This window comes from Anabrus simplex, chromosome 1 (assembly GCF_040414725.1).
Source record: "Anabrus simplex isolate iqAnaSimp1 chromosome 1, ASM4041472v1, whole genome shotgun sequence".
Lineage (NCBI taxonomy): Eukaryota > Metazoa > Arthropoda > Insecta > Orthoptera > Tettigoniidae > Anabrus > Anabrus simplex.
In genome coordinates this window covers 1660104518-1660131488 of record NC_090265.1, presented here as the reverse complement: position 1 = coordinate 1660131488, position 26971 = coordinate 1660104518, and the positions used below count along the sequence as shown (strand labels likewise).

At 41.1% G+C, this 26971-nt stretch overlaps 1 protein-coding gene across 2 annotated transcripts in view; it reads left to right on the top strand.

Annotated features, from left to right (window-relative positions):
- Positions 1–26971, top strand: part of Snx27 (sorting nexin 27) — a 514072-nt gene that overhangs the window by 348981 nt on the left and 138120 nt on the right. The gene's annotated exons all lie outside the window — the stretch shown is intronic.

Here is a 26971-nt window from a genome sequence, read left to right as displayed (position 1 = left end):
AATTTTTGAAACTAACGCTCTCTCACTGTAATTTTTGCGAATATATTTTCCGAAGGCTTTTGAACTTAACCACCATTCTTACCTTCGTGTATGTTAGAGGCACTTCTGCGTGGTGTTTTGTAGCAATTTTGCAGCAGTGCATACATAAGCCATTAATGTAACGTGCACGAAGTGACGTATTCTTTCTCCCTTTCCTATTCTTCCATTGTACACACATAGTAGAGATGAAATGAACTTAAATGGCGTAGGGCTGTTAGTGCCGGGAGTGTCCGAGGACAAGTTCGGCTCGCCAGGTGCATGTCTTTTGAATTGACTCCCATATGCGACCTGCGTGTCGTGATGAGGATGAAATGATGAAGACGACACATATAATTACCCAGCCCCCGTGCCAGCAAAACTAACCATTTATGGTTAAAATTCCCGACCCTGTCAGGAATCGAACCCGAGACCCCTGTGACCAAAGGCCAGCACACTAACCATTTAGCCATGGAGCCGGACATACGTAGAGATATGAAGTAATGACGAGCACACTTCACAGGAAAGAAATTGGTTCATTCAGTCCATTTATCATTCCATCATAATATTCCATCTATTGTTAGCGTTATTCTGATATTTGTTTATAAGTTGAAAGTATGGAATATAGTAAAGTGGAAACGCATTTTAAAAATTAATGTTACTGTCCGAGAAGGGACTTACCTTAAGTAACAGACAATTACTACTTTACTCATAATCATTGTTCTGTGAGCTTGCATCCGGGAGATAGTGGGTTCGAACCCTACTGCCGGCAGCCATGAAGATGGCTTTCCGTGGTTTCCCATTTTCACATCAGACAAATGTTGGGGCTGTACCTTAATTAAGGCCACGGCCGCTTCCTTCCCATTCCTAGCCCTTACCTACCCCATCGTCGCCATAAGAGATGTGTGTGTCAGTGCGACGTAAAGCAGGTTGTAAAAAAAAAGAGAGAAAAGTAGTCATTTTGAGGTTATCGATACACGATATTCTTTGGCTTTTTTCTTTTTCTGTATACTCCTTGGTTTCCATAAGAGAGAAAGAAGACTGCGTGTGGCTTCCTGTGTATTAATAATTTGTGAACGTAATGTTCATCGTTTTAATAAATTGTGATTTGCTCCTGAAGTGAGATTTATTCACTACCACTTTTAGAACCTGTAGAGACGCGGGTAGCGTAAGCAATATATTGTAAGTCATTTATTTAATTGCTTCGTTAGGCGACAAGTTGCGCCGCGAACTCTTTGTGTTATATACAAATAATGCAATACGAAGTACTGACTACCAATTATAGTTTATTATGTTTTACATTTCACTCTATGCCGCTATGTTGATGTGCTCTTCCTTGAAAGTGCAAGAATTAGCAAAACTTTCCCCGGCTTTTATTATTTTATAGCCTTTTAGCGGACTGGTCCCTGTTGCTTAAATTATACTCTAGTCCGGTAACTTTTTGTTGTATCTCTTGTTCCGTCTGATGGAAATTGATCTTGTATCAAGGAGGATTGTTCCCTTGTCTGTTATTGCCGATTTACTTTCAGAAACGCATTGAAATAGCTTATAAACTGGTATCACAAGTCGCAGCCTTGTTTATCTTTCTTTTTTATTTTGTCAACAATAGAGAATTTCCTCGCAAGTATTCCTTGTGCGAGTTCAAGTTGGGGAAGTGGTGAACATGTAAGAAAAACAGGAGCCGGGATGAGTGGCTCAGACGGTTGAGTCGCTGGCCTTTTGACCCCAAATTGCCAGGTTCAATCTTAGCTCAGTCCGGTGGTATTTGAAGGTGCTCAAATATGTTAGCCTTATGTTTGTAGATATACTGGCACTAAAATAACTCCTGCGGGACTAAATTCCGGCACCTCGGCGTCTCCGAAATCTGTAAAAGTAGTTGGTGGGACGTGAAGCAAATAACATTATTATTATTAGTAGTAGTAGAAAAACAAGGATTAAATGCATAGGCTAAATTAATTAAATAAATAAATAAATAAATAAATAAATAAATAACAAGCATATACAAATTTGATACGCGTTTTTGGAGTACCGGAAGACGATTTAACCAAGATTATTTTACAGGTCAAAAAGCCACGTACAGAGACTGGGGGACTGGGACCTTGTTAATGTCAACCTGTGAAGAAATTGTACATGCACAGTAGCTCTGGACTTGAGTGCTGCATTAAAAAAAAAAAAAACCACACTCTGCTGATACAATCATTCATTGAATGAATGGTCGGCATTTCATGAGAATTTGGCCCAGTCTTAACGTCCGATAGCAATTTCTACCGTCATCCTTATATAGGAGGATGTATTCACTATTCTGTGTTTCTGAGCTGGTTGGTAGTGTAATGTGTTATATGTACTGTAGATGAAAATATGTATTATAACACGATCGCTTAGTCCCCGAGCCAGAGAAATTAACTACACGCAATCAAAATCTATAGCCCGGCCGGAAATCGAACCTGAGGCTCTCTGAACTGAAGACCATTACGCTAACCATTCAGTCAGGGAGCCGGACAGCAATGCTTATAATAATAATAATAATAATAATAATAACAGAAGTACAAGAAAGTTATAGGAAATTACCCTGCTCACAAAAGAACCAATCCCAACGGCAAAAGACTGGTGTCCATTTGCGAAAATCACAACCTGCAGGTCATGTCGACCCACTTTCGCCATCTACCCAGGAAGCAAATGACTTGGCGTTCTCCCGTCCAAGCTCTCGGAGAGTTCCAAATTGATCATGTTGCAATCTCCAGGAGAAACAGCCCTGAGATTATGAATGTCAAGGTAAAGAAAGGCGTCAATCTGGCCTCAGATAATTGTATGTCTCTTATCAAATTCAAACCAATTCCCGCAAATACAAGGAAGACAACCAAACAGATCACACGCTTCGACAATGATAAACTTCGGCAAAGGGTCGAGGAGTTCCAAGAGAAGGCTAGACCAAATGACTGTGACTTTAACAACGCCAAAAGTCTTCTTGTTGAGGCCGCCAAAGACCTTGCAGAAATCAAAAGAAGCAAAAAGCATGCCTGGTGGAATGGTACCTGCGAATCAGTCCTCCAAGAAAGACTCAATGCGTGGAAACAGTACTACTCTACGAAATCAGAAAATGATTGGGAAACCTACAAAACCCAACGTGCTCAAGCAGCTAGGGTGTTCAGAACTGAGAAACGTAAATTCGAAAAATCTCTCATTGAAAAAATAGAACAAAACTTTAGGAAGAATGAAAGCAGAGAGTACTACAGAGCCTTCAAACGCAAACTCACTGGCTATAAACCACCATCTCTATGCTTTGAGCGAAAGGACGGCACACTGGCGACGTCAAATGAAGAAAATTGCAGCATTCTGGCAGATTACTTCAAGAATTTACTTAATTGCTCTAAACCGCAAAGCGCCATTGAGACCAAGGAACCCTTACTCAGGTACCCAGATTCCAGACCACCCAACAGAGATGAAATCAAGCTCCACATTGCCCGTCTCAAAAATAACAAAGCGCCGGGGGAAGACTCAGTAGTAGCAGAACTATGGAAATATGCCCCAGAGGAATCACTTGATATTTTGCAAAAGCAAATAGAAGAAATTTGGAACAAGGAGACCCTACCCGAAGATTGGACAATAGCTTTGATCCATCCATTACACAAAAAAAGGCAGCATGAAGAACATCAACAACTACAGAGGAATATCTTTGCTACCCGTGACTTACAAAATTCTATCACTTGCCATCCTGGAGCGTTTGGAAGCACAAGTCGAACATCAAATAGGTGAATACCAAGGAGGGTTCAGAAAAGTTCGCTCAACAGCTGAACAGATCCAAAATCTCAAAACCATCATCCGATATTGTACACTAAGGTCCAAGCAGTATGTGTCTGTCTTTGTGGACTTTAAGAAAGCGTACGACTCCATTGACCGGGAAGTCCTGCTAAACATCTTAAATGAATTTGGAGTTGATTTGAAACTGCTGGCATTAATTAGAGCCACCCTGACCGATACAAAATCCAAGGTGAAGTTCCACGGATGTCTCTCGCATTCCTTTGACATCAAAACAGGAGTCCGACAAGGTGATGGGCTATCCCCGATACTCTTCAACTGTGTTCTTGAAAAGATCATCAGAACCTGGCGGGTGAGATTAAAGGAAACCAACTACAGTCCATTTGAGAATAGGAACCAAATCCAAGGGGATCGCAACAGACTGCTTAGCATTTGCCGATGATATTGCTGTTCTCTCAACCGACATAGAAACCGCTAGAGCTCAAGTTGAAATTTTAAAGGAAATTGGCGAACAAACTGGTTTGCACATATCGTTTGAGAAAACAGAAGTAATGACTAACATCAAAGAGGCTGCACCAAAACTCCATACAAAATACGGAGACATCACCCGAGTAGACAAATTCAAATACCTGGGTGAGATCATCATGAAAAATGGACTGGACAAAGAAGCACTTCATGAGCGAGTACGCAAACTGGAAATAGCCTACCAAACATCCCGCACAATCTACAACAAAAAAGGCCTTTCCCAAAACACCAAGATACGTCACTATGGAACAGTTCTGAAGCCAGTAGTTCTATATGCAGCCGAAACCCTGTCTCTAAATGCCAACAAAGGACTCCTTGAAGAACTGGAGAAAAGAGAACGCAAAATTGTGAGAGGAATCTTGGGATCAAAGTACAGAAATGGAATCCATCAAAAGAGATCCAACAAGGAAGTCTACAGCAAAATAGAGAAAATTACCGACACAATCAGAAAAAGACGGGCACGATTTTACGGTCATCTGAAAAGAATGGACGGAAGAAAGTTAACTAAAGAAAACTTTCACTTCTTTGATTCAAACCCCAAAACCACAATTCCCTGGTTTAGAAATACCAAAGAAGACCTGCAAATGCTACATATCTCAGCTGAAGACGCCCTTAACAGAGATCTCTTCCGCAAGAAAATATTGACGAACGGGCTAAACCGAGACGAGCAACCGAAGAGAAGACACGGTGCCCCTTGGACAGAGGAGCGTAAGCAAGCCCACTCACAAAGAATGAGGGAAATTTGGGCTCTAAAGAAGGCCAAGTTCAGTGTCAAATGCAACAAGACTTAACGTGGTCCTTGATGGCCCCAGCGAACTATATATATATATATATATATATATAATAATGAATATTGAATTTTCACGACCGCATTGTAATCGAAACCGACTTTCAACCTATTAGGTCGTGTTACGTACATTTAGTACGTGTTAAAGAGATGTTAAGTACAGAACAAAAATGGCCAACCAGACACCAGTGGGATGCGAACACACAACCTCCCGATTTCGGGTCGGTTGCTCTACCAATTGAGCTATGGTGGCCTAGGCCATCTTTGTTCTGTTGGAAAATAATCACTCACTCACGCACTCTATAGTGTAATGGTAATAGTACCAGAACTGTAGCTTAGATTGCCACCATGTTGTAGACATTTCGATTTGGCGCCATTTACTCTGCTTGCATATGGCACAGAAAACAGACCACGAACCTACTACGCTGGCGTAGCAGGGGGAGAAGTGATACTCCCACGTGGCGCGTCCCAGGTGTCGGATAGGGGGGGGGGGTTATAACCAGTTTGCTGGCGGACTTGAACGAAAAATAGCTCTCGCGGACCAAACACACATCCCCCTGTGGGTGGAGGACGCAGGCGAAGAATACACCCACGTTATCCCCTGCCTGTCGTAAGAGGTGACTAAAACGGGCGACCAAAGGATGATCAAATTAGAACCATGAAATTACTTGTAATTAGTACCAACACGCGGGGAACATCATTGGTCACCTTCGTTATTAGTAGCGACAGTGCGTGAATCAGGGTGGGTTTTACAGTACCTACCGGTGATTAGTACCACTATATGAGTGACACCATGGGTCTGCCTTGCCTATGATTAGTATTCACTATGTGAGGAACACCATATGTTTGCTTTGCCTGTAAATGGCGTTTCAGTATTGTGCTTTTGTAGCAGTCTCTTGGTCAGTATTAATACTACTATTGTTTAACGCTAGTTTCTGGGAATGTGGGGCATTGCGGGTAGGATCCACTGATTGTTTTAAATTCATATCCATTCATTCTTCGTCATCACGTTTTGAATTCTGGTCAGAGGATGATTTTGGACTTTTAAATTGTCATTACATGACCTAGATGTTAGGCCCCTTTAAACAACAAGAATCATCATCAGAAATCAGAACTCTCTTGGGCGATCTAATTACTTTCGTCGCGTGAACCCCAAATGTGTCGCCAGAAATCTTTTACATGCCGGTATCGTACAACATGGCGTGACAGAAGGACATTTTTTGTTTCGCTCTAAAAAATCCGGCCACGTCTGCCGGATTTAACCCCGCAGTCTTAGGGACCGGAGGTATATGAAGAAGAAAATCAGCAGCAGTCAGATGTTCTCACATGTATCTACCATGTAGCGATTTCACTCAATTTCTTACAAATCTATGATGTATCGAATGCATTTTTTGTAACTGAAAACTGTGTGGTTCAGAATGAATACTGTTACCATTGCCGTATTCACAAAAAGGAGCAGGCTTGTAGTTTTATGTAACAGAGGACATTGTGATTGTAACCACATGGATACGACTTCATTTCAGACATTCCTCATGCATCGGATGGCGCCTCATTCAATGGAAAGCCAGTGCTGTCTTGTCACTTGCTCGGAAAGTCGTGGTAGACAAAGTTAAATTGTCATCTCATCAAATCGTGGAATTTTCACTGATGCTACCTCTACGCCATAGGACCAATAATAATAATAATAATAATAATAATAATATAGTTTATATTAATGTTTTGAGGATGTTAAGAATTTGATGTGCTGTATTGAATGCTGGATAATTTTGGTTTGCCACGAGGATAAGGTAGCGCAACACTGCACAAATCAACACGATGATCTGAATTGTAGTCACGCAACATCTGGTAACCAGAACCATTGTGGCAAAGAAGCTGAAATCTGTGCCCTGCCAGCATGCGACATAATCACTCACGCACTGTCGCTCCCGGCGAGGTGAGCACTATGACTGCGAGGATTCACGATCTTCGCGGGCCCTTTTGACTTCAGTATTGTCTGGAAGTGACTCCAGGCTCCTGGGAAATGTGTGCGGTTCAAGCGATCACAAAGCGTTAGCTCACTTTCTCAACCCACAATTCATGATGTTGAAAGCGTGTTTTTGGAGATGGTGGGTTTGAACTCTGAAAATGCTTTTTCCCTACTTACCCATTATCCTATCAGACAAATGCAGGGGCTTTTAATGTAAGTATCTTGTAGTTGTAGTAAAAAGGGTGAAGGAATGGGATGGTTGAGTGAAGTATGCGAAGAGAGTAGTTGTCCTTGGTGTGTAGCTAAGCTGAGGGTATTTCCTAAAACGCCTGCTTGTTCCTGTAACTGCTAAACAAGAGGAGTTTTGTTAACAATTCGTTTTAGGTCAAGTCAAGACGAAATAAAGGAGATTTGTTAGTGCTTATAATAATGTGCATTACCACTGTTAGCGCCTTTTTTGCGATACATGCTTAGTTAAGCTCCTAAAACTTTTCTTGTTTCAAATTCATTTATTTTTTTCCTTCGATATGCCTCGTTGGTCGACGGAGTGTATAGTCCGATCACATCTTGTTAAGAAGGAGCCTAACTATATTCGGAAGTGCCAATATTTTATTGAACTAATTTCTCTGAAGACAGAATGAAACTATATTGAAACATCATATTCTCCAGCTGCATTACAGTTGACTACCGTATATCCTTCAAGGTTTTCTGGTGTAAATCCATACCTCGTTTCAGTCAAGATGTATTGGTCTTTCGAGATATGCTACATATGAGGACGAGGAATCTAAGGGAATGATGATAAAAATTGACATACTATACTAGAATCCCTGATTATTTATCGTCTTGTGTAACATGTACATTGTAAGAAAAACATAATTCTTCCATGCCCATATAACTAAAAAGCCATAACTTAAAACAATCATTTTCACTTGCCACCAAAAAAGTATTGGTCTGAATTAACATAACCCAATTTCTTGATCCTTCTTGAACGTTTCAGTACTTGGTAGGTCCTCCTTTCCTCTTTATAATCTCAGCTAACCTATTTGGCATCGCTCGTATCAAGGTTTCCGTAGTTTTCGTTGGTATGTTATTCCATTCAGTGAGTAAGGCTTCTTTCAGGTCAGCTTGGTTTGATATTGCATGCTTTCTCACGTTTTGCTCCAAATAGTGCCACAAATTCTCGATGGGGTTGATGTCAGGATATTGTGGTGGAGTTTTCATCCAACGCAGTGTGTTATATAACAGCCATAGATTCGTATTCAGGGCTGTGTGTTTGGGGTCATTATCTTGCGTAAACGTATACTTTGCTGAGAGTCCCATTTTTTGTACACTTGATGGAAGAAGTGTCTTAAGGATGTTAATATATGCTTTGTGATCCATAGTCCCTTCAATGAAGGCTAATTCGCCTACACCATTCGCACACATGCAACCCCACACCATCAGGGAACCACCTTCATGTTTCACAGTAGCTGTCAGGTTCTTCTCTTCAAGTTCAGAAGTCGTCTTCCTCCACACAGTCACTCGTCTGTCTGACCTGAAGAGGGTAAATTTACTCTCATCCGTGAAAACGACTATCTTCCAATCCTCATAGATGTCATTAATGTGCTCTTTAGCGTTCGCAAGTCTCTTCTTTCTGTTAGCCTTACTGATGTACGGTTTTCTACGGGCTATTCTGCCCGCATATCCTCTTTCGCGTAGCACATTTCGGATGGTTTCAGATGACACTTACACTCCTACATCTTGTTGTAACGCAGCTGCTATCTTCGGCGCACTTAGCTGAGGATTTTGGGCCACATTACGCACAATTTGCCGTTTGTCTTGTACTGATAACTTTGAGGGACGGACACTTCGTTGTCTATTTTCTATTGTCTTTGTTCTTTTGTACCTGTACACAATATTTTTAACAGATGTAACAGCTCTTCCAATAATTTCACTTATGTCCTTGAAAGATTTACCTTCCTGAAATAGTCGCACTACAATCCTCCTTTCTTCCACGGTTGTTTCTTTCATTTTCCTTCTCATTGCTATTTGAACACGGAAACAGTGCTGAATATTACCTTCTGACGTGTCAGCACAGACACAATGAGCCAGATGCGGCAGACCGCTCGATGTCACGATGATATTGTGTACTAGACCAATACTTGTTTGGCGTGTAATGAGTAATGACGCACGCCGTTGTATTACTGGTCCGTTTGCAAACAGCGTGAATCTTCTTGGCTCTATATTAAATCTACTGATGTACTTGACTGTCTTACATGTCTGCATATGTATAATTCCATTATATGCACCATTATTAAACAGTTCCGTTCATACCACGGCTATGGGCAGACCAATACTTTTTTGAGCCACTGAATTCCTTCTGACACCACTTTTGTTACGAATAAAACATGCTGACAAGACCGATTAGTTAACGCGAACGCTCCACAACTACTCAACACACATCACTCGACAAGACAAGACAAGACCACTCTACACCACCCACTGCTGTTCGAGGCGAGCCTTCTTTTATATACCTAGTGATTACGTTTTATACTCGGAGTCAATTGAAGTCCTGAGCGGTTTGTTTGATGTTATGTATGTCATAAACGCTGCTTACATTACCTGCCAAGTTCAGGACGAGAACTGAGATTGAGAAGGGGAAAGAGGGGAAGTGTTCACATGGGGGAGAATATTTTCTTCAGTTTTCTTCACCTGATTACCGGTATAACATCAAAAGGGTCACTTAGGACTTGAGTTGACGCCGACTATAGTATCTTCCGGGTTCGGTCAGAGTACGAATGCCTAGTTTCGCCTTCCAGACGATTCACGGGGACACCAGATGGAGGGGACGAGAAACCAAGGTCGTCACGTGTCGACCGGTAGCTCTCCAGCCTCACTCATACCCCCCCCCCCCCAAGCGAATACCGGCGGGCGTTTGACGAGAGCTGACAGCCACATTACTACGTATCAACATACTATATATCTAAGATAACCTGTGCTGCTGACTACGTTATTTCTTGCTTGCCATGGCAACAGCTGTTTAATAGGGATGGGACAAACGGTTACTTTCCTGTATCATGTTCCACTGTATCCGTTACAGTGTAGTATTAGGTTGCAGAAAGGGGCCCATTCACAGTCGAGCCGGTTGGCGAGCCCGTCCATGTATAAAATCCACACCCCGAACCCGACTGGCTCGACGGTGACCATACACTGGCGAACCCGTTGGCGGACCAGTCCGCCAGTCTGTATTGCAAATAATATGTACATTGCCTAGTTTTTGTTATAGAGAAAGTGGGTTCGAATCCCACTGTCGGCAGCCCTGAAGATGGTTTTCCCTTGGTTTTCCATTTTCACACGAGGCAAATGCTGGGACTGTACCTTAATTAAGGCCACGGCCACTTCCTTCCAACTCCTAGGCCTTTCCTATCCCATCGTCGCCATAAGACCTATCTGTGTCGGTGGGACGTAAAGCCACTAGCAAAAAAGTGTTTTTGTTATGGCCCAACGAAAACATTCCAAAGTGGCTGTAGCTGTTGCAGAATTTGTGCAATGATGTAAAGAAGAAGGAACGTGGGTGAATGAAGGAATGGTTGAGAGATAAACCAGGATTTTCACACGTCAGCCTATTAAGAACTCTGTGCGTACAAGAGCCTGCAGATTATAAGAACTTTCTGCGTATGGATAGCGACAGTTTTTGCGAAAAATTGGAGTTGATTCGGCCAAACATAGAGAAACAGGAGAGATACCATCTGTGCTGAAGAGAGGTTAATTGTAACATTGCGATTTCTAGCGACAGGGAGAAGCTATGATGACCTGAAATTTAGCAGTGTAATATCTCCTCAGCTACTTGGAAAAATCATTCCTGAGACGTGTTGGGCAATCTTCGATACGTTGCAGTCGGAATATTTGCACGTAAGTGGGCCTACGCAATTTTGATTGTGATGTATTATAAGGTCCGCCTCTGTGGTGTAGTGGTTAGCGTGATTAGCTGCCACCCCCGGAGGCCCGGGTTCGATTCCCGGCTCTGCCACGGAATTTGAAAAGTGGTATGAGGGCTGGAACGGGGTCCACTCAGCCTCGGGAGGTCAACTGAGTAGAGGTGGGTTCGATTCCCACCTCAGCCATCCTCGAAGTGGTTTTCCGTGGTTTCCCACTTCTCCTCCAGGCGAATGCCGGGATGGTACCTAACATAAGGCCACGGCCGCTTCCTTCCCTCTTCCTTGCCTATCCCTTCCAATCTTCCCATCCCTCCACAAGGCCCCTGTTCAGCATAGCAGGTGAGGCTGCCTGGGCGAGGTACTGGTCATTCTCCCCAGTTGTATCCCAGACCAAGAGTCTGAAGCTCCAGGACACTGCCCTTGAGGCGGTAGAGGTGGGATCCCTCGCTGTGTCCGAGGGAAAAGCCGACCCTGGAGGGTAAACAGATGATGATGATGATGATGTATTATAAGATCGTTTTTATAAAACAAACGTAATATTCTTTTGAAAGTGATTAGTTTGGGAAATGTTATTTCACTACTAATTATGAAATACAGAAAATGCCACTACTGTAGTAATGTATGATACATACTTACAGTATTAACAAGTTAAGTGCAGAGGCGCGAGAGTCATATATGTCATAGCACAATGGTCTATAGGCTAATAATATTTGTACGAGAGAATCGGGAGACCATGGATTCTTCTTCTTCAAATTACTATTATTACTATTATTATTGTTGTTGTTATTGTTATTATTATTAGTGTTCGAATGTCGCACTAACACATGGAAGGCATTGCGTGACGGAAGGCTCGGAAAGCTCCAGGACTCGCCCGGTACATTTCAATAAATTCTTCCCGGAACTGCTTATTCTTCTCAAAAGTCATTGTTATTTGAGGTAGGCCTAATTAACTCACACAGAAACCAAATTAAGCTACAGACGAAACCGCAGTGAGCCGGTCAGGTAGTGGCCATACACACACTGACGGGTTGGCGAACCGGTCGGGTTCGCTGGTTTAGCAGTCGAACCGCCAACACGGACCCAACCTCGAGCCCAACCCCTAACAACCCCCCATACACCTTCGAGCCGGTCAGTGCGACCAAGGTCACGAACGGGCTCGCCAACCCGCTCGACTGTGAATGGGCCCCTTTTAGGATATAAATGTAACCTAATACAAGGTACAGGGCAGCTTTTGGGATGAATAGTCGTTAACCCCCTGCTGCCTCTTGCAGCTCCTAACCAGTACGTAAATAGCGGTACTCTATCTCCCTCTCGCTTTCTCCACTACCTCCATCCCTTTCACTTGGTAGTCACTTACTATTCCAAGAAATGTTTGCAGTGACCCATTTACATTCCTAGAAATACTACTACGTAGTCAAAACAGGAACCAGTTAAATGACTTTTTAACATCATACACATTATTACATTTATACAGCATAGTGATAGACAAGCAAAGAATACCCGAGCAATTGATATTAATTCATGATTATTATTTCATTTATAAAACTATACAAAATAAAACCCAACATGAGCTGCAATACTTTAGGAGAATATTAGTCTATACTCTACGCAATAGGTAGGAATTCATGTTTAAAAACAAAATCCTGCCCAAGTTCTTTGAGCTTAAGCGTGTTCGGCGATCGTTTATCACTTGCCCTGCTTTAGAGAATAATCTTTCGCAGGGCACAGAGGTAGCAAGAATGTTGAAGTTCAGCCTGACCAAGTTCGATAAAGTTGGATAGATGTAACAGTTCTCCTTCCACCATTGTAGTGGGTCCCGACTTCGGTGCAGCAATTCGTCATCCAAGTAGCGATTAATTTCAATGGCAGCAGCTGACAATGGTGTACCTAATAAAGAAAAGAACGATTATAATAATATGTCTCATAGGTGTTTATTGTTATTATTATTATTATTATTATTATTATTATTATTTATCACCATCATATCAACCTACCTGTGGGTTTTCTCGAAGATGTCACTTTATCAAAATCAGTCCAAATAGAGAATTCACTCCTGTTGTCATCTCTTTCCAGAACTTGTTTACCATCATCTGCGTTAGCTATAACCTGCTCTTGTTTGTTTAATTTTGATAGCAGTTCGATTGTACGCTTCTTTGCTAGTTCTCCTGCAGTCTTGTCTGTGAATGCCAGTAACTTGAATCTTGGATCCAGAAACGTACATAAGGCAATCGCTTCGTTGTACTCTAGATTTTTGAATCTTGTAGTGAGTCCCTCATATAATTTGTTTACAACGCCGATTACTGTTTCACTGAAGGGCTCAATTAACAGTTTTCGGCAAACATTTGTGAGGCCATTTGTCAAAATAAGTACTTGGCTGCCTGTTACATACTTATGGCCACTCATTATGTGTGTAACCTCTTCAAATGGCTTGAGAACAGTACAAAGTTCCTTACAAAATGTCCATTCCTCTTGCGAAAGGACCGGGATACCTCTATTTATGAGAGCTATTGAAGTTTTTATTGCGTCCTCTAGTTCACAAAACCTTTGTAACATATGGTAGGTGGAATTCCACCTCGTGGGGACTTCCTGAATGAGTTTCTTGGGATGGAAAGAACCCATGTTCTTTTGCGCTGTCAGTAGCTTCTCCATGCCCGTCGTGCTTCTTTTAAAATACGCCACTACATGTTTTACTTTCTCCAGTAATAACTGTATCTGTTTCAATGCATCCTGGACGATTAAATTTAAAGTGTGCGCATAACAGGGAAAGTGCTTCCATTGAAGTTCATTTACAACAGCATTTTTCATATTAGATGCGTTGTCCGTTACAACGGCTACAATTTTTTCGGACAAATGAAATTTGTCTGAAATACACCTAATTTCAGCAGCTAAATTAACACTTGTGTGGCTATGAGGCAAAATTGAACATTCCAGCAAAACTGACTCTAGTTCGAAATCTTCATTTATGAAGTGTGCAGTGACAGCTAGGTAGCTCTCTGAATTCCTAGACGTCCAGGAGTCTGTAGTTAAACAGACGCTGAAGCCGACATTAAATGTTCACGAACAACTGTCATACACTGTTCATATGCTGCTGGAACAAGTGATGATGAAATAGTCTTCCTATCAGGCAAAACGTAGGCAGGGTTTAATCCAGTACAAAAAGCTGCAAAACCTTCATCTTCCACTATAGAAAAAGGCTGAAAATCCACGGTAAACAACCGTAATAGTAGCTTGTCCAGCTTCTTTTTCTGCACATCACTCATTTTACTTTGCACTGGCAAAAATGATGACAGCGACTGTTGCTTCACTGCCCCACGGGCTGCAGGTGATGATGAAGATTCAGGAGGAGGGATAGGTACACGAGGTGGCACTTGCGATGGCTGTCCAGGACCTGATATTTGAGTACTATGAACATTATCAGACCCACATGCACTGGTAGAGTTTTGAGAGTTTAACACGGAAATATTTATTGTTGGGTGCCTTCTTTCAATATGTTTCTTCAAGTTAGAAACCGTTCCCCTGTAACAAAATTTTTGCCCACATAAATCACATCGGGCAGATTTATTTACATCGTCTGTGACAGTGAAATAAGACCACAGAGGACTCGTCTTCTGTCGTTTACTCATCTCGTACAGCACAATGTAAAACACGAAATATTAACTGGAAAGACCACGCGGAACTGTTTCGAGAAACTACACAACTGTATGTATTCCCTCTTGTAAACCTAATACAACGCTCTTGAGACAACTAATGAATATCTGTAATTCTGTAACCGGCTGACAAGTAACAGTGTAGGAATGTCAGTACTGCCTCTAAGCGGTTACAAATGTATCGCTCACGCATGCGCAGGAGTGCGCGCTTAAGTCTAGCTGCCATGCTTGCTTGCAGTCTAACATCCGTTAACCAATCAGGAGCTCCCTTGGTTTCGCTGAGACAGTTACTTTTGTATTAGGGTCTCGGATGGAACATAATATTTATGGAACAGCTTACTGCGATGGAACAGAATACAGTATCATAATACGATATGTAACTCCCATCTCTACTGTTTAACCACTACCTACTAATGGAAACAGTGAGAGTAAGTAAGAGGTAAATGCTACCGTAAGTGACCAAATTAGATGGGTTTTTCTCTCTCTCAATTTTTTTAACGACACGATGGGATAGGGTAGGAAAGGAAAGGAGTAGGGCTGGGAAGGGAGCGTCGTTGGCTTTAACCGGTACCGGTACTTACAAGGTGTGAAAATGGGAAAACCATGGAAAACCATCTTTAGGGCTGCCAGATTAATGCTTACAGCTACGCGGCTCGTATCATGCAGCTAACTCGCTCGGTGAATTAGAAGAATCCTATTCTATTTGTTTATAGACTATGTGTAGGGGTTATTTAATTAAATGCCACCAGCCTAAACAATTAGGGCACCTAACCTTGTACTGTACTATGCTTTTTATATTTGTGTCAGCTTAATTAAGATCCTCTCCACCATTTTGAGACACCGTCCGCCACTAGGTTCAGCTGATGGCCAACGAATTTAATTGAGAGAATCGTTCATTTGTTATACCATTTTATAACTTATTGTTTGTTTCTCAGATAAGTGGAAGCTGTGATAGTTGAATAGCATCGCCACAGCTTCTCACAAGGCGCCCGCGGTTCGAACTGCGGCCGATGCATGTGTAATTTTGGAAACTGAAAGTTTCGTCCCTGTAGTTTGGATTCCACATAAAACTGGAGACCCCGACGCTCTGATCACGATATCAACAGTCACGTTAAGTTACAAGCTTGCTTGCTTTGCTTGTTTTCAGGTAATATTCCGGCGTATGTCAAAAAACTCATTGAACTTTCTGGACTTTCCAGTTTATTATTATTATTATTATTATTATTATTATTATTATTATTATTATTATTATTATTATTATTATTTTTTTTTTGCAGTGATTGAGCCCAAGACTCCTGTTGACCACTATTGTAGTAAAAATGCAGTGTTCCAAACTCTTCGTCCCTGTGGAGTAATTTTTACACGGCTGAATGGAGATCTGGTGATTCGAGTGCGTCGAACATTTGTGTGCATCTCATTTCTATTCTGTGGTTTAATCGATATGGTCACCGTCAGAAGTGTGTGACAGAAAAGGTGCTAAGCGCAATACCCAACTGATATCAGCATGTGCAGGGAGGGCTTGGAAAGGACCTCCATTGGACATACCGAATCACTTCTCGTGTCAGCTTTCTACCAATGAGATTAGGATGTCTTGGAAACTGAGAGGGAACTTGAAGTTTGAATAATCTATCATTCTATTCGCGAATCTGAAGAAAAAAATCTTGAAATCGATACAGAGTGTAGGAAAATAATGCACTTATTTTAGTGGATAATATTGCTAGGTAAGAGTAGAACTTACGAAATGGTAAAATGAGGAGAAACCTAAAATTAAGGTTAAATAGGATATAAAGAGGAAAAAATCTACTTGCAGTCGTTTGGTCTGTACTATTCTGTGGTATTTTAATACGCCAGGCTGTTAGCGCAACATACAGCATTTGATTCGTTTCCTCTGTTGTCAAATCAGGCGGCAGAGCCGATACGATTGAGTTTCAATGACATGTACTCTTGAATGCACACCATTGTCTTTGTGCAAAATACACTGCACTTTCATTTATTAACAGCCTACGCAATGACATGCCGCCTCTTAGTCTTACCGCTTGAGTGAAAGGTGTCGCATTAGATTCTAAGTGTTTAGATTCAGAACTATATATCAGCCAAAAATGACAACGTGATGCTTATGTTTATAATTGCTGCTGCTGTCTGGATAAGTTAATTATCGGTTTGGGTTTAATGCACTACATTTTTATTCTGAGTCATCGTTTTTAGTTATCTGGCTTATCAGGTATTTTCTCTATTACATTCACTGGTTACGTCTCAAAACTCACGAGCTAAAATTAGTGACAAATAGTATCAAAACTCACGACTACAAACTGGTATCTAAAGTAAACATGCTAGAGTCTGAAAATTCACGACCCCGGACAGCAGGAGCTTGCGATGACCGCAAGAGGGATGAGGTGCGCGGTGACTCAACGCTTCCCTTTTTAGTTGCCTCTTACGACAGGCAGTTGATACTGTGGACGTTATTCTGCCACCCCAATCACAGGGGGAAAATAATGGCTGGCAACTGAAAGAGATCGAGGTGTTATTATTATTATTATTATTATTATTATTATTATTATTATTATTATTATTATTATTATTATTATTATTATTATTATTATTGCTTAAATATTTTGCTCTTGTCTTAAAGGTAATATGATGCATTTTTAACCTTTCACATAAATTTATAATAATGACATGTGGCCTTCGGGGAGGTCTAGTGCAGGTCTTTAGAGTTGACGCCGTATAGGTGACCTGCACGCCTGTGAGGATGAGGCCCTACCTAAGATGAAGTCTAATGCTGAAGACGACATGAACACCCAGTCCTCAAGCCATAGGAATTAAGTAATGAAAGTTAAAATATCCGACCCAACCGGAAATCGAACCAGGGACTCCTTGGACCAAAGGCCAGCATGCTAACAATTTATGCATGCAGCCGGACGACATGAAATTAAAACAGGTATATTGCCCGTTGATAGTTAAAAGAAACTGTCAGTTGGTAGTACTGGGGCTTAGTTCCACTATGCGGCCAGAAGGCGGCATTTACTTGAATAAGGAATTTTATTTATTTTTTTGCTATTGGCTTTACGTCGCACCGACACAGATAGGTCTTATGGCGATGATGGGATAGGAAAGGCCTAGGAGTTTGAAGGAAGCGGCCGTGGCCTTAATTAAGGTACAGCCCCAGCATTTGCCTGGTGTGAAAATGGGAAACCACGGAAACCCCTCTTCAGGGCTTGCGACAGTGGGATTCGAACACGCTATCTCCCGGATGCAAGCTCTCAGCCGCGCGCCCCTAACCATACGGCCAACTCGCCCGGTGAATTTTATTTATGGATATTAAAGATCAAGTCAGTTAATTCACTCATTTAGTTTCAACACTTGGAGGTACATTTGAAAAAGAAAGGCGTATTTCTATTTTTCGTAAGAGTTCATCTATTCGCTTATTTCAATAGATTGTGTACCCGACACACTTAAACCGAAAAAAATATTCATGACGCATCTGATTATTCTGTGCGATATAACTGAATGATATTTGAAACTCATTCGATTATTTAAATTGATTATTAATTTTCGATTATTTAAATAATCGGATGGAAGTTATTCGATTATTAAAAGTATTCCATTATCCCATCACTAAAAGGGCGGACATTTATTCATTCAAGGAGAACTGGCCCTGGTCGTGAGTTTTGAGACTGGCCCAGGTAGAGAAACCTGGTCTTACTAATCCTCTTCCTGGAATTCGTGAGTTTTGAGACTGCACTCATTCACTAACTCTGTGGGGTTTAACCGTGCACTTCTGTACGAAAGCAGCTCAGCTTGTTCACATGACTGGGATTAAAATTCAAGAATTCAAGAACTTCAAATATGAATTTATGCCTACGACTGGGTTTTGCAACTAATGGGACGTAGTGTGTCGATCACAGGTTCCAGTCGCTTCCACTTGGGTCTTCCTTTTTACAACTTTCAGCAGTGCCGAACCTCCTTGGTCAGTGTTTGTTCTCATATCGTGGGGTATTAGGTTTTCGGGTTTTAGGGAGTATTTCATATATACGCCTTGCGTAACCCTTTGCTTTCTCTAGCCAATACCTTCATTACGAAGAATGGGAACTCTTCCAGTTTCCATTAGGATAAGTGAAGAGGAGAGGTAATCCCGTTGTTTTGGCGTTTAAACCACCATCACCACCGTCGTATCATTTAGGTGGTCGAGGGCATAGTCCCGTTCAATGAGTGTAAGATTTCCGAAATGTAAATATCGCTCGGATTTCACGTAATACTGTTGGTCTTGTGGCTTTTTCTTATTCTTCTTCAAAGTATCATATCAGGTCCCCCGACTTGGCCACCACTGTGTCGAATGTTAAGCGATTTCTTGCCAGATGGAAAAGTATTTCAACAGTGTGAATTCCTGACCATTCTGTAATGTTCCCAAGCTGTAATGTACGTCTCTTCCCGGCTCCTCTTCGACTTTGTATTTTGCCGTGTAAATCCGTTGTAAGAACTGGTAACTGCCATTTCTGATGAGAGGCCAAGGTAAGAACTGTTGTGGCGCGTTATTGTTCAAATGAGTTCCCGACTTGCCCTTGTCCTTGGTACGTTAGTCGAGCAACCTACGAAATCCTGAGCATCCTCCGGGAAGTCCACATTTCAAAGGCTTCCAAACGTTTCATTGATATGCTCTTGAGGATCCACGTTTCCATACCATATAGCAAGACTTGTTTATTATCCTTTGCCTAAGTTATAAATTTAGGTGGTCATTTCAAAAGAAAACACTTTTTGTATATGTGTTTCGTGCTATTGCTGTCCTCTGTTTCACTTCTTACTTGTAGCTTATAATCAAGCATTTAAAGCACCATACAATTTCATGTCACTAACACTTCACTTATTTAAAAAGTGAATCTGCCAGGATCTCAGATGTACATATTTTGTGTTTACTCGTCTTCATGCCAAAATACTTGCAGCATCTGTTGAGGTTTGTGCTATGCGTGGTACATTTGGTTGACTGCGCCAGAGTTTACTGCACCGATAAGATGCCTACGTAGAATGTTGTGGGTGACAATTCGAACAGCTGTTGTAAACGACATTTAGTGTCCAGTCTCTTAACTTCACTGTGAGCACTAACGACTATCACTTCATTGATTATCCGTTCTGCATTGTTTGAGAATGTAGAACCCTTTGGAAAAATAGATTAAATAAATTGTCCATTATGTCGTTCCTGGCATTCCCAGGTTTGCCCTGACGAAGGGTTTCGTCTTGGACTGTACGTTCCTAGTCGAAAGTTGTACTTTGACCACTCTATTGGCTACTTCGAATCACTCGGTATGAGCCCAATGCTTCTTGATACACACCATTCATTCTGAAGATGCCCACCACACGTTAAGAATTCGCTACAGCGCAGTAATCCGAAAGCCCGCTATAGAGATCACTTGACCAGTACATCAGTTCGAAAGAATGATTAAAATCTGCTGCCTTGACTCTGAAGATTAGATCACGTGAAATTACACGTAAAATGAACTGCTTCAAAATGCTTTCGCTTATCACGCAATATTTGAAAGAAATAGAAGTCTCCAGTAAACTGTTAGTGGAAGGGAACGTCGCTCTAAAATTTGCTTTTCTGTACACATCCCAAGACTTTTTTTTTACATTATTGATCTTTTTCTTTTTGTTCTTTAAATAACAAACCATCATCTCGACTGACTGCACGTTTTCATTCCTGCCGCTCTCCGACGAGTGTTTACTTTCGCGGAAAAGTGCAGAGTCGTGAAATACTTGAGAGCGCCTGAAGGCACGCATTCACCTTTTGGCGAATTCACCCTCCTGCAATTTACATAGTCTAATTACATTTCGCCTTCGGTTGAGTAAAGCGAGATATGGAACTTCAAACAACTGCCATAATCCACTCCTTCAGCTTGCTGGCGGTGAATTTAATAGTTAATTGTCGTATCTCCATGCTGATAAACGACTGAAGAACACGTCCTCTTGAACTGAAAGTTTAATGATTTCTGTAGCTTGACCACGGGCTTCTAAATCCAAAGATTGCAATGTTAATTATACCATAGCGTAATGGAAGATCATGTGACAGTCATGCCAAGTGAAGAATCTAATGTATCACCTTATTTGCTTCTCTGTACGTATATACACTGAATTGAGAATGCACAAATCGATCAGTCGATCAAGATTTGAATCCCAATCAACCTTTTTGCGATAGATGCGTACGCTATAATTATGCTACAAGGACCTACAAGGCTATCTTAAATTATTATTATTATTATTATTATTATTATTATTATTATTATTATTATTATTATTATTATTATTATTATTATTATTATTGGTTGTTTACCATATGGCCAGCTGATAGTGATAACGGATAGGGACTGGTGCTACATCATCTCGCCATGAGGCCTGTGATGGCTTCACTATGAGGTGGGGAGGCCATGGAAGAAGGGTAGTAGTGAATGGTCGGTACAGTTAGAATACAGTACATTAACTATTTCAGTGGGTGGTTTCTGCATCGGGTTTTATTGTTAAACTGGATCAGTGCTCTGTAGATGTTGCTATCGTGGACTTGACGAACAATAGTGACATTTATGGGAAACGTTGTTCGTTTTTGTTCATATCTGGAACAAGAAAATACGACATTAAAACCAGCATAATCGTAATCGTCATGTGGGTAAACTTTCGAGTTAGTCACTCCAATGCGGTGTAGATGGTGAGGGAAAGCTAGCTTTATGCTCGTAAGTCAGCCGAGTAAAGTAACTATATAACCTCCCATAGCCAGGCGCGTCAAACTTAAGTTTCATGATAAGATTGGGAAGCCGAAGTTGAGAGCATCGTTCCCAGGTGACGGATAGTTTCGGCGGCTGTATTGACTTCGGGACGAGAAGTGATGGTATCGTACCTCATTTCTAACCCAGGATACTCAGTCCATATGCAGTTACATTTATCACTTAAAGAATTTTCCATGGTTACTGACTTACAAAATGGGTGGTATGAAAAAACCTGAGTATTTAGTATGTACGTTGTTGATCAATTTGTGTTCATGGTCTTGAACTCTTTAGCTGAGCAAGCATATGCTTATGCTACGGAGGTAGTGTAGTAATAATATGCTCCCTTTGGATAGAGTATAGCTGATAGTTTTCAGGCGTACCTGCTGATTTATTGCTTTGTATATATTTAAAACAAATTGCTGAGATTACGAGTATTAACAGAGTAGTACTTCACGGGAAACCTTTCCCAGGAGATATGGGAACATGACTTTTAAGAACTTTCAAATGCTGTATCATGTTTCGAAACTGAATTCATTTAGACCGAGATAAACTGAAAACACGAGGAGATGCTACTAAGACGAATTAAATTAAAAATAGTTTGAAGACCAGTAGGTGACTTTCCATCCACTAAACAACCGTGCCTAGAAATCTTTTTGAGGTGATGGATCTCACCGTTACTTAAGTTGCAGTGTGGATTCAGTTTCATCAAATTGATTTTTAAATGTTTAAAAAAAAGTGTGGTAGGAAAAGTGTAATTTTCCTACAGAAATTTTGCTCTTCGCTGTACTCATGTAATGGTAGTAGTGATAAGTGCTTATATAACATGAAATGCTATCTTTGTTTAATGTCACACTTCTATTTCCGCCTCATTTTCATATTATCTTTTTCATTATCGTAAACCGTTTCTATCTCCTTCTCGTACATGGCTTATAACTTGGTTTGAATTCATTCCAAAGCCTTCAACTTTTTTTTTTTTCCCGACACTCGTTAACAGAACAGAATATTCCCGTTAAACGTTTGCGAATGTTATTGATTAGATATTTTCCATTGCTACGAGTAAAATACTACATTTGCATGCAGACGGATCGGAAATCAGAACACAATGGTTGAAGATATGTTGACATATGAATAGCCGACCGGTTGAGTGTCGTATCCAACATAAACATCTCAATTTCAAATGATCCATATGGAAATGTAGTTGAGTGTCTGCTTGGTCGAGTGAAAACCTTTTTGTTCTTAAAATGAGTATATACTTGTTGGGCTGAGAAACTCGTAAGAGTTCATGCTCGTGAGTATAAACTTTGAGTAAGAACCCTTGTTTTATTCTTGATGATCATGTGCTATCAAGTCAACGTCGACTCGTGGCGTCTGTATGGATGGGCGGCATGTAGATGTTTCGGTCTTCAACCATATACTTCAGATCCTTCAGTGACATGTTCATATTGGATTTGATGGCCTGGCCGCGCTAGTCTGAGACACCACCACCTTCCCAAGCACAATAGTCTTCTCCAGTGAGCCAGAGTGTCTCATAATGCACCCAGAAAATGACAGCTGTAATCTTTTAATGAATGCCTCAAGAGACAGGTCTGGCTTGACATTTTTGTCATGCCCCGGTCAGGGCACCACAGGCTTGTTAGGTTTTTGGTCTACTACGTGACCGCTGCTCAGCCTCAAGGCCTGCAGATTGAAAGGTCTGCTAGGGAATTGGTTTGACTACAGAAGGTGGTGCGTAGGGGAGACCGGGGTATTGCCGAACACCTAAGCTTTGAAGCGAGATTTTACGAAAGTTTAAAGACGGGAGAAAAAACAATGTGGATTAGTAAAATCCATCGTATTTACCCCGTAAGTACTCACAATTATAATATTCAAATATAGTTAGAAGTGTTTTAAAAATCAGTTCCAAACAATTACTGCAAAGTTCGGCATTACCCCACTACCAGGGGTAATAGCGAACATTATGTTCGCCAATACCCCTCATGCAAATAATATGTTCAAAATGATGTGAAAACTATATTCAGGCTACTAAAGTATAACTTACAATGTTTTGAACAGTATGATTTAGGCGAAACTCTTATTGACACTTTCTGTTACAAAAATCACATAAGTAACGTTCAGATTTATTTTCCCAAGAACTGCAGTCTTTGTGAGTCCAGTGCTTGCAAGATGCATTTGAACATTTATACCATAACTCATTGTCACGTCCGAATTCCGCACAAACACAACATAACTCGTCAGAATCAGTTTTGGATTCACCATCCATGTCCAAGATATCGACAAGATCAACATCTTCATCAGTGTCGTCACAAATATTTTCACTTACATCTTCATGTTCTGATGATCCAAAATTAATGGACCTACTGCATGAAGGCTTGTCAACGATATTCTTCTTTTTTCTTCCAACACCCTTTTTAGATACTGCGGGCACTACCGACTGTTTCTTTTGGGCATTCAACTTCCTTCTCTTCTCCTTTTCTTGAAGTCTTTCTTTCATTGGAGTTGCTGTTAGATGTTCTGAATGTTGTTTCTTTCGTCCACCTGCACCACGATATTTTTGCCCTGAATTTGATGAAGGGCCTGGGATTGGTGAAATATCTGCAAGAGAAATGTACCCATTTCCCTTTTGATTGGTACGAACTGGCAAAGCCACATGATCTGCTGAAATTGTATTTGGCCTGCTTTCAACTCCTTCACGAATCTCTTCCTCTGGTCGTTCTCCTTCTTCAGGTGTCTCATTGTCATGAACAGTTCTCACTGTAGCACCAAGGAAGTCCTCCTCACTGAAAACTCCTGGGTTAAGAGGGTATATTCCTGTGGTTCTAAAGCCGGACACCCCTTTCTCTATGTTCGCTACTCTGATAAAGGCTCTCTTGAAAATGACCGGCACATCTGACATGATGATCTTTGGGTTCTCTCTCATGTGAATATCACATTCTTTATTGAAAGCTGCTTTCAGAGGCCCATAGAAAATGTCAAGGAGTTGCATGCGATGAGAAGAATGTGGGGGTAATGATAGCATGCATATACCATTGTCCTTGCAGAAATTATATGAAGACAAAGAAATGTGGCTGGAGTGATTGTCCAGCACTAGAAGAACCGGGTTTGATCTTGAGGCACCAACAAAAGAAGCAAAATGTAGCAACCAGGTGTTAAACAACTCTTCTGTGATCCAACCCGATTTGGAGCAAGCATAGATTGTTCCTTCTGGTCCACCGCGACGAAATTCGGCTTTAAGGCGCAGTGCAGGAAAAATCATCATTGGGGGAACGTACGATCCAACAGCATTCATTGCACAGCATACGGTGATTGTTCTTCCCCTTTCTCCACTAGTAGCAGCTCCTACCTGCTTCTGACCTTTGGGAGCCAGAATAGTACCTGGTTTTTGGACACAACTTAAGCCACTTTCGTCCATATTAAATATCTTCGATGGAGGGAAGTTGTACTTAGCCATCAGTTCGGACAAGAGTGAATAAAACCTATGAACTTCCTCTTTGTTGAACGCTGTTATGCGATTCAGACTCGTTGCCTCAGGTTTCCTTACGCTAACGGAAGGATTTCTTTTTAAGAATCCAGGTAACCAATCGTCACAGCTTCACGTTTCTCTTTATTGAAGTTATTGGTGATTTCATTTTTTTCTGCAAACTCAAATGCAAGACGTCTTAATTCGCTTGGACTAATTCCATAGAACGCTTTGGCTAAACAAATTACATGACAGGCCATATCTTTTTCTTGATCTATAGAAAATACAGGTTTTCTCCCCATGTTTGGTGCCTCCGTGTTACCAGATTTAAGTCTATCATATAGAGTAGTAACAGGAATATTGAATAATCTAGCTACTTCTCGTATAGGTCTGCCTTCTGCTCTAACTTTCTTGGCTCTTTCGAGGTCCTCCTCTGTCCAGCTCGCTTTTGCTGTCTTCCTCTTCGGATTCCTCATCTGAAACGTTTTTAAGATGTGTTACCGGTAATAAATAAACTGAATGAATAAGTGAACAGATAAATAAATAAATAAATAAATAAATAAATAAATAAATAAATAAATAAATAAATAAATAAATAAATAAATAAATATCTGTGATACACAAAACGAGACATATCACCCTAAATTGAATGCTTTAAAATTAATAAAATGTGCTTTATTAATCGCAAAATACGTGGGGCAATGCCGAACAAGTTGTTCGCGATAGCCCCGTTGTACGCCATGATATTGCCTTATCGTTAACTTACGAAATAAACGGTTTAAGAGAGTTTTGTAGGGTTGAGATATTGTATAAATGAAGGTAAATTTTACAGGTACCATCCATGAAAATACAAAGTAGCCAAATATGTACTTACTTTTGCAATTAACAGCTACACAGTGTTACAAGCAGTCGCGTAGTAAACACGTTTGACTTCCTCACACTGGCGTCTTGCGGCCAACTGGAGTTTAGGCTGATGCGGAATTCAGAGGAGCACTCGCGCTAGGTAGCAGCACCAATTAAGACACAGGCATGCCAACCGTTGCCCGGAAAATACCCTGTTCGCCATTACCTCAGTGTTCGCCAATACCCCGGTCTCCCCTAATCAGCGTGACGAATTCTGTCGGCCGTTAATCTTGGCTTTTTAGACCGAAGCTGCTGCTTCACCATCTGACGGCTCCTTAATTGTTCTCACGTAGGCTGCGTAGACCTCGACTCACAAGGAGAGGCTAGACCCTGCCTTCAACCGATTTCAACGAGCTTCGATGTACTGTACCTTTTGGGAGACAATCAACAGTAACTCTTGTGTAACGCTTTCGTTTTCGAAAACATTGTGGTCAAATGTCATGATGCAGGATCCACTTTGGACGAAGCGGAGGTGATAGAACACTAAAATGCGAACACATCTTATTTAAACATGTCAGGTCTGCAGCCTAATAATTTCCAAAAAATTAATGAATCCCAGATTCCAATACAACAGGTATATACTTGGAGAGTTACAACGCAGTCAACTGTAGTGGTGGCCGAGTGGTCAACCTGCGAATCTCGACGACGTGGTTTTAAAACGTCATTCATTAAACACAGATGTTTCTTTGCCCTGGACGAAATTATTCCTGTAAAAAATATTTCGATAGGATCCATATCATTCTGCATGAAAGAAGGATATATTTTGTGGTTACTTACTCTTATACTTGGATAAATAATTGGGGAGAAGTCAGTGCTGTCTGTGCGGTTTGGGTCACATAACTGCGAGCGTGCCTTCGGGAGCTAACAGGTTCGAATTCCACCGTCGGCAGCCCTGGTATTCCGTGGTTTCCTATTTTACACCAGGCAAATGCTGGAGCTGTACTTTAAGGCCACGGCTGCTACCTCTTTCCTTTCGTTGCGTTCGCGAATTCATTGTGTTATTACGTTGTAAAACCACTCGCAAAAGAAAAAAAGTGAAATCGTATTTTAGGCATTCTAGAAATATTTTCTGTCGTTTCCATGCGTACCTTAGTACTTTGGATTTTGTCTACGATCGGTTCCTGCTACACTTTAGCCCCAGTTGGTTACAATTACACACAACACACCGACACGTGTTTTCAGACAAGGCATCAAACTCCCACACTAAATACACGAGGTTGTTGAGCATTATCTCCCAAGTCATGTACGTGAA